The 9773-nt window shown below is 35.3% G+C and overlaps 1 long non-coding RNA gene across 4 annotated transcripts; it reads left to right on the top strand.

Moving 5' to 3' along the window:
- Nucleotides 1-1425: 1425 nt before the first annotated feature.
- Nucleotides 1426-8738, top strand: LOC132626948 (uncharacterized). Of its 4 annotated transcripts, none has more exons than XR_009577719.1 (4): nt 1426-1652; nt 1772-2169; nt 7039-7982; nt 8456-8738. It is a non-coding gene; the product is annotated as an uncharacterized LOC132626948 (long non-coding RNA). The 4 variants fall into 4 exon arrangements; XR_009577721.1 differs by having other exon boundaries at nt 1428-1652; nt 7852-7982; XR_009577720.1 differs by having other exon boundaries at nt 1428-1652; nt 7855-7982.
- Nucleotides 8739-9773: the final 1035 nt, after the last annotated feature.

Below are 9773 nucleotides of genomic sequence, written 5' to 3' on the forward strand. Positions count from 1 at the left end.
TCACAAAATTTAAGTTGTAGTTACTGGTGCTTGATATTGCATGCGTCACTTAGACCGCTGTAGCGGCGCTGCCATAGCGGCAAATAAACTGTTGTAGCGCATCTATGCAATTCGTCTAAACCTCTTTTGCGCACGCCTAAGTGCCACAGCGGAGTCTCTCAAGCAGTCAAGGAACCGCTGAAGCGGTCCCGTCTTCCCTACAGAAAACCCAAAAATCTCAGAATTTTAATTTACGATTTTCGACTCCAAAAACTTGTTTTACTCATAGATTGGATAGAAATCAAGCATGCATGATATTTACAACATATAAGGAGCAATATCTAGCAACAAACAACGACCGAATCGAGACAAATCTAAAGACCCATTTCAAATTCATAACTCTTTACTATGCCCAAGTTTTCCACCCCAAATTTGAGCATTATCTAAGAAATGCGCGATGTAGCAGCTAATCTAACGCTAGACAAGTTATAAGACTCGGATTCTACCGACCCCAACAATCCAAAACCTTCAACCCTTAACTTTGGGTTACAAAATCAGTTCATGTAGAAAGCGATTACATACTTTAAAATTTGAAGCTTTGGGAGGGAATGGACAGATTGGGTGGGGATGCCTTTTCGAAAATTTTCTTCCTTGGGAGTTGCAAGATGAATTAGAGAAGTGTAGAATGAAGTGTGGGGTGTTAAGGAGGCTTCATTTGTGTTAAAAAGGGAGTGGATAGGTTGTAGTATGATAGGAGTGTGTAACGACCCGCTCGGTCTGTTGACACCTAATTTTTGACCTCTCATAATTTATTTTAATTTCTCATAGTACTTGAATATTAAATTGAGTAAAATGCGTTTTTTTTTTTTTAGAAATTAGAACGATTTTATAAACTATGTAGATAATATTTTACCATTATTATTTGGTAAAATAATTTCTATAATATTATAAACCATTTGGAAATTAATTTACAACAATTATGATGCATTTTGCCAAATTCAATCAAGAAAATAGTTCAAAATAACTATTTATTTAATTGTTTAAATTATCAGAAGTTAATTAGAAAATATTTTACTCCACTTAATTCAAGGAAATCGATTAATTAGGATAAATAGCCATTTTTGCCCTCAACTTTAATTTCTGTATAATTAAATCATATTTGATAATTTTAATTAATCATAATTGATTTAAACAGTTAATTATGACTAGATTTGTAAATTTGTGAAATTGACCGTGTCATAAATTAATTGGTTAATTCGTTTTCATTTGGTTACAATTTAATTGCTTCAATTGACCCTTTTAATTTTTTCCAATTTGCAAATTTTATCCATTTTTTTAATATGTATGCATATATATGAAATGGGCTTTTGTTTTTTTTTTTTAATTTTTAAAATGGACCGAGTCGGCCCAATCGGACCAACCTAGCCCAAATCACCTTCTAAAGGGGGCAATGCCCCGTTTCCCTTTCAGTCAAGGGCCAAACGACCTTTAAGAGAGAAGAGGGTTTCCTCTCTCCAACCCTAGCCGCCTCATTTGAGTTTCTCTCTCCTTCTTTGCTTTATTACAAAAAATGATGATAGTGCAGGGGCCACAGGCGTTGCGACAAGCTTGGCATGGCTAAATAGGTAGCATTAAATGCGACACCACGGGTTTTCACCAAACGCAACCCAAAGGTAAAACAATTTTTTTCTTTGTTCTTTACTTTTCCATTTCTTCCCGTTGAATCACCTGCTAAGCATTTATGAGTTTGTACTTATCTGTTTTGGGTCCTTGACTCCTATTGGCTCTATAGGGAGAAGAATTGAAATCCGACCGTTCATGGCATGATTGGCATCAATCTGGTTCGTCTATTTCAAAGTGTAATGAAATTGCTTGAGTTTTGGTTTATCCCACATCGAAAAAATTAGGGTTTGGGGTATTTGGGAACTCTATAAATAGAAGGCCTTTTTTTTCATTGTCAGAGATAGCTTGCAATCTGAAAATCTCACTTTTGCAAAAGGAACTCGAAATACTTGGGGTTTCTAAGTATTCAAGACCTTTAATTTTTTTATTTTTTTTGAGTTCGAGTTTAAGTTTAAAATTTTTAGTTTTTATATTCTTGTGTGGCGAATATTGGTTAATTTGAGCTTCTGGGGGGAACATTAGGGGTCTTCCAAGTTCCATCTCGACCTAAGGCTGCATCAAAAAAAGGTAATCTTCCTACCTTATTATTTTAGTTTCTCTGTATTTCTTTTTGTCTAATTTGTTATGTGTTAGATTAAGTTTGCTAATGTAACAGATTAAGATTTAATCATGGCCTTACTATGCCTTTATTCAAGTGATTGCTCAGGGTATGTTTTGGTCTTTTTATTGCTGTTTAATTACTAGTCATTAAGATTTAGTAAAATTAACTTGAATTTGTCATTTGTTTGAAGATCCATGTCTGTTAGTGATGAGTAAATTCACTAAGTAATTTCTGATTAGGGTAAGTTAACATATTTGGTTCATATGACTTTGTAAAGCTGATAGAAAGCTTTGGAATCCCTTGAACTTGCTCACTGGTTTAATCATGATATAAACTTGAAAGTTCTAGACTGTTGCTCATGCACTAGGTTTGATTTTAGTTATTTTTAGTTTAATATGTATCTTGACTGATTGATTACTCTACATTAGTCTAACATAATTCCTCTGTCATCAACTCTTTATTGTATGAACTGGTTTTATGTAGCAGTTTGCTAAGTTCTTGATTGATGTCTGTGACTTAATAAGAATCATAGATTGATTTACTCACTATTTGCAAAGTCACTATATAATAGTAGTAGACTCAGGTTAATATTGATGAAAGGTTTCAGTTAGATCTCTTAAGTGTGATTGAAACAAATACGTGCTTATGTGTTTTTTTTTTCCTGAACAGTGTCTTGTTAATTTTTAGAGATATCTTGTCTAAAACTTGTCTAAAAAGAGAGTGCAGCCAAGTACAAAGATATGAAGGTTCTTGCTTAAGTCTACAACACTATTTTTTTCATTTTTTTTTTGGAACAAGTCTATTTATGGCCATATAATTCTATACAGATTTAAGATTTGGTTAAGTAGTGCGTAAAGATTATGATATCCATATGAGGTTATATTAAGTGTAGTTACAGGTTAAGAATAAACCTTCCTTTTATATGATTTAAGTTGAGTCAGTGGTTTGTTTGGGTTATTTACATAGCCAGTTGGGACTTGTTGTGATTGATGACCATGTTGGTGCCTTGATTGAAAAATAATGACTTTAGAAAAGAGATTACTTACACCTAATAGCTAAAAATGATCCACTTAGGTCCAGAATTTGACTCAAAAACTTAAGTTTCCATTTTGCTCTCATATACCTAAATCTTTACTTGATCAAATGATTAATTTGAAGTTGACTTGTGTATTTTGAGACTGGTATAGTTGAGTCAATGTAAAACTGTCTAGACCTTTGATGGGCTTGCTATATAAATAGAATGGGCTAATTTGAGTAAAGTATAATTTGATGAACGCTCTGTTTGATCTTTTGTCTGTCTGTAGTAGTGTCACTTGTTAATTCAAGACTTAATGGATTGTTTTGGAGTATCTGCTATGGTCTAGTAATTCATATGAGGGATTGATATAACTGGTTGTTTATAAAAGCCTTCTATAGCTATACTAGGTCTACTTCTTAAAACCTTCAGAAGAGAGAGGTATAGCTGGTCTTGATTATTAGTTCGCTACACTTGAAGTTGATTGGAAAAGCTATTTGATAATTTGCCTTAATTTACAGTCAGAAAACTAGTTGTAACCTCTCAGTAAGTGACAATTAGCTTTTTTTTGTTTAAAAAACCAAAAAAAACTGGTCATGTCTGTCTATTCTTTATCTGAATTATCCATAAGTGATTGCTTAAATATTGATCAAATGTGACTGTGCATACTGTTTGTTCCTGTGTAATCATGGATTATGTCCATTTATCTTGACAGTGTGACAAAGTGCTGTAATAATGTGAATCTTGTTTCAAGTTACAAAATTAAGGATGCTTAAAACTGTAGCCTATTAGACACTTAGTTAATATACTCAGAATTTTTATTAAGGGGCTGTTTGGGGTACTAATTAAGTATACATTACTTTTCCTATTACACTATAACTAACACATAAATGGGGAAGAAGGAATAACACTTGGGGATTAAGCTTAAGTCTTTCCTGGTGTCTACCATGTCTGGGGTTCCTAGAAGCCCTTTGAATCTTGTGCGACATTGGGATGAAGAAAGTGAAAGCTTTTCTTTATATATCATTTTTATCATCTCCATGAGTATGTATATTACAGTATATCGAGGGGAAATCATGTATATTCAATTAATAGACAACCTTCAATTTTAAAATTTGACCTCGGGCCTATTCTGTCCTTGGCAGTTTGGACTTATCATACTTAAGCCTGAACTTTATTTAGCCCAGGTTTAGGCCTGTGCGTGTGCAATTTCGTCTGAATCTCATTATATTATTTTATGATCCAATTTACCTAGTTAAAAGTAATTTCAATTGAGTGCAATGATACTTCTCTCTTGGTTTGGGGCCTTTGCATTGATACTGATCGAGTCTGGATAAAAAGCGAGGGAAGCTAATGGATTGAAGGCCCAGCTATGGGTGAAAATAGCCTAATGGGTGCGGTAGCCCGTTAGTAAAGAAATACCTTCTCCCTTCTTTACCTCGTTTATTTATTTGTTTAAGTAGTTGTATTATGTAATTAAACTCATATATTAGTGAAACTCATGTGAATGTTAGAATATAGGATGAAAATTAGTAATTTAGGTAAGTTGTCAAAAAAATGATTTTCAAAATCACCTTAATTCAAATTACACTAAGGCAGCTATGAAATGGATTTTAATTATGTAGAACAATAAAAATTCCTTTCGTTCCTAACTCACCAAAATCTTCAAAAAAAATTGAAGTGTTTTGCAAAGACTTATAAATAGGAAGAAAACCTTTTTTTTGCAGTCAAATGTTATTTCTGGGATAAGATTTTATAGTTGAGATAAATTCAAAAAAATGATTTTTGGCTAAAAAGGGCTTAAGAACGGACAATTTCTGAAAGAGTTGTATACAAAAATGCACTTTGGATAGTTAATTCATTTTTGTTGATATTTGAAACTGAAAACAACATTTTTGAACTAAAGGTTAATTATTTTTATCAGATTTGGACCAGGAAGTTTATAAAAATGGGCTAAAAATAAAACATTGTTGAATTGTGAAATTTTGACTAAAATTGATTTTCTTTCTGGATTGGGTGATTCTAAAGTTTGGACACAAAATTGACATTACTTGGGCTGGACACAATATTTGGACCAAAAGGTATGCGGTGGATCAGATTTGAGAAGTTTTGGGCCATGGACATGGAATATGTTGATCTATTTGGACGCAAACTGATATATATATATATATATATATATACACAAATGGGAATATATCTCATATCTTCATGTATATAAAAACTTGTAGGTACTAAATTCATTTTGTTAGGACTAAAATAGTAGCGATTCTATTCGGGAGAAATTTCGAGTGTGTTTTAGTTTGGCAACAAAGTGAGTTGAACACTTGCATGTATTCTTCTAAACCAAAATTCTTTTTTTAAAAGGGGTCTTTCTGTTGAATGTTTTCTTGAAATTTATGTTGTGAATAAGAATGATATTTTTGCGGAAAACTAAACACTTTTAAACAAGTAAATACGTTAATCAAGTTCGCAGGTCAATCGCATTTTACGGATCTTTAATACTAGGGTGTGTAAAACCTTCTCTAGGGGATCACTAGAACTATTACCTCGAATTTTGGTTCAAAAGATTTGTACTTATTTTTTGCCAAAATGCTTAAACTCGATTTTTCCTAGTTTTTCATAATAAATTAGGTAGCGACTCTAAAATACTAAAAATTCAATTAGAGCACCAACATCCTCATAGTAACTTCTATGCCTCACTCGCGTAAAAGTGAACCGTAACACGGTCATATTTGCATTTTTAACCATTTTCCCCCGTTGATCCACCTCAAAGCTTTATTAGTACTATTTGGACCCGAGCGGACAGGTGGAACAATTTCCTAGGGTTTGGCTTATGCTTTAATGTACTTTTTGGAAAATTTGGTTTATAAGTGACCCGTTTGACTCACAGTTGACTTTTCAGTAAATGTCCATATGATTATTTTTGACTGATTGATAGGCTCGGTTTTTGTTCCCAATACACTCGGGTGTGTTTTGGTACTCGTGTTGTAAAGTTGATTTTAGACCGTTGGGGAGTTGACTTTGACAACGAGACCCCATTGGGAATTGCGAGGTCAAGAGTGCGTTTGGAGCGCGTTTTTATGTGTATCTGCATATTTGGTTTGTGTCTGGAAAGTTTTGCAGTGATTTTGTGTGTCGATTTCGAGTTTGGAAGACATTAAAATTTTCTGGTGTCTGGTGAGCGCTATAGCGGCCTGTTGACCACAAAAGCGTCCAACAGGGAGTTTTCTGATTTAAATGCCTTTCGAAACTCTTATCTCCTCCCATTCCTTATATTATATTTACTTAGCATTTTGGAGGCGATTTAAGGAGGGTTCGGTCAGATTTCTCTTGAGGATAAGTTGTCTAATCTCAATCTCTTCCATTGCCTTTCCTAAGTAAGAATCCATGCTAGTAACCTCATAGAATTTGGAGAATAAGAGAGGCTTTTGGGTATGTTTCTAGAATAAGCTGTTAATCATAAAACCTTGATTTATTAGTGGATTAAGTTTGATTAGCATGGAGTTGTTAAGTAGTAACTACATGAACATGATTCCTTCATTATTAGTGGCAATTTGCAAGAATTAAAGTTAGGGCTTATACCCAAAATTGGGGGTTTCACCTAGAATCCGAATTTGAGTATTTCATGAGGTAATATAGCTTCTGATTGATGGGAATTGATCACGTAGGGAATGAATTTCATGTTTAAGCTTAGAATCCCTAATTTCTCCTTTTTAGTTCATAAACCCCATTCTATAGGTTGAGATTTGGGTCTTTAATAGAAGTAAGGTTTGAATGATGTTTCATCTTGATTCTAATTTGATAATTCTGATATGTCTAGACTTCCATTATCTCGAGGTTCAAAAGAAAGGAAAGACTAAGTTTTGACTATTGGAGACTTTGTTGTTCGGCTTTCCAGGTAGGTTATGGCTTACCTTCTGGTTAGACTTCGGTTAGCGAAGCAAATGTATAGTCAGTTTATGTTGGAGAAAACATGTAAACTTCTGTATGAAGTTGGGTTGGATATTGACTTATGTTGGGCCTTGTTGTATGATTTGGGGGCTAGCCACTTTATTGTGTTGTCGGCTTACCTTGATTTATTTACTTACTGGCCCATTGCCACATTGAGACACTGGGTATTTGTGACTTGTGATATATCATGACTATGTTATTGTTGTGCTATACTTGATTAAGACTAGTGATGAGAATTGTGATTCCATTATGGTTATTGTGTGGCCTTATTATTGATATTACTTGTGTGCCTATGTGGTACTATTTGGGATTGAATTGGTTATTGATATTACATTGTATCGTATTCATACTCATTTCCATGATACATTGATATTGCATGGTTATGGTACTCATGATGATAAGTAAGAGAGTGTAGCCTCCGAGGTCTTTGCCAGAGAGCATGAAAGGGAGATGAGAGTTCGTGATCCAAGGTCATTTACCGGAGCGGAATGAGTGTTGATAAGAGATCTTGTTGTTATCATCTGTATACTTGAATCATACATTGAACACTCATCCTTTATATGTATATATATGACACATTTGACCGGGGGTGACGATGTGGCCTATGTTGTTTTTAAAAATACTTGGGAGGTGTTATACTAATTGCGCGACCATTCTATGTTGTGTGACATGGGATGGTCAGCAGGAATGAAGGTTGGAAAGCTCGTCTCTAGGCTGTGTGTTACGGAGCGACATAGTACATGGACTTCAAGGATCCCCCATGGGTCATGACTGTCGAGACATGATGTTCCGCTCGAGGCATGTGTGTACACGGTATTGATATATGGCCATTGCATTCACGTCATCCATATCATTGCGTTGCATTGCACTTGTTATCATCATTGTGATTGGATTATTATTGTGTTGTGGATACTTGGTCGTACACTTGATTGAATTTTACAAGTTATGATGAGTACTTGGAACACTTGAGATTAGATGCTTTAACAATAGGCTTGATTGGATATGATGAGACTGGGAACATGCGGGTTTAGATACTTCACTATAAGACTTGATCGGTTATGGAACCTTGTTGGTCGCTAATGGTTTGAATACTGATGTCAATTATTGATACTTGAGGACTTGATATGTATTGATGAGACGGTATTATACTTGTACTTGATTGTGAGCATGCCTATTTTTCATTTACTTTCTGTATATATGTTAGCTAACTGAGGACAACCTATGATACCTACCAGTACTTATTGTTTGTACTGACCAGCACTTGCTGCATTCTTTAATGAATGCAGATTACCAGGATAGATCGACCTCTACTCCTCGTGGTTGATATTCGAGGATTGCTTATTCGAGTATTCAGGGTGAGCATGAGGACGTTCATTGTCCGGAGAATCTTCCTTCTATTATGTCTTTATTTCCATCCTGAGACATGATTTTGAGACTATTTAGGTATTACTTTTATTTAGACTTATAGTATTTAGTTAGATGCTCTTGTATGACTAGACTAGATACTGGGTGTATTTCCTTTACTTCCGCATTTTCTTAAATTATTATCGCAAGAGTTACGTTATTATATCTTCTTTCGCTTTATTTATATTTTATAATTATTGGGATAAAGGTTCGCTTACCGGGGTGGGAAAGGTAGGTGCCCGCACGACTTAGTGAAAATGGATTGTGATAGAGTAGGAGAGGTTTTTTGGTGGTTTGGGTGAGTGTATTTGGTGGAAGTGGGGAGGTGGAAGGTTGAAGGGCCTTTTATTTTTCTGAATTCGCGATGACCGCTCCAGCGGTTGACTTACACCTCCTGTGGTGCCGTTGCAACACTACTGCAGGCCGTTGAAGCGGGACCCTGGTAAATTGTTGTTCCTAGTAATTCGAATCATTTTTGCGACCCAAGTTTAATGCCCTTACCCATGTGTCCCTAATAGACCTACAATTACTAATCCATTCGATTCATTGGAGTTATTACCCTTTCAATTTTTCTCATGAGAAATAGTAGTCGGGCCATCACTAATTATACACTGCTAGAACTAAATTCGCGCATAATGACCTTTATTGATAAGCCTAGACGGGGGAATAATGTGATCTTCAAAGATTTGTTTAGTTGGGTGAACTTCTTTTGCGCCTTTGGTTTACTCGAGCTATTTAAATAAAGACTTCATATGATATAGCTAGCACAGACTTCCGCGAGATAAAGTTGTTCCCAAATGAACGCTACTAAGTTCACTTCATGTGCGCCTTTGTCCGCCTATTGTCATTCGAGGACGAACACTTGTTTAATTAGTATTTGATGTAACGACCCAATTAGTCATTTCAGTAATTCTGAAAGATTCGCAACTTTGACATCCTGGATTTGTTCGATTTGTTATGTATTCCCGGTGATCATCTAGCCTAACTGGACCCGTCGTGTGACTAGGAATTAAAATATCAAATTTCGGCCCTTGGACCCAATCGGACTGCCCCAACGATAGGCTGATAGCAATCACGCCTCAGCGACCCATTCCCCGCTAAAGCGAAGGAGGGAAGAATTTCGGTAGACCTCTTCTGCGGTCTCTATGCCACTAAAGCTGTGTCGCTAAAGCGGTAGCGCCGAAGCGTTAGACGATCAGT

Source organism: Lycium barbarum, chromosome 2 (genome assembly GCF_019175385.1).
Source record: "Lycium barbarum isolate Lr01 chromosome 2, ASM1917538v2, whole genome shotgun sequence".
NCBI classification, from domain to species: Eukaryota; Viridiplantae; Streptophyta; class Magnoliopsida; order Solanales; family Solanaceae; genus Lycium; species Lycium barbarum.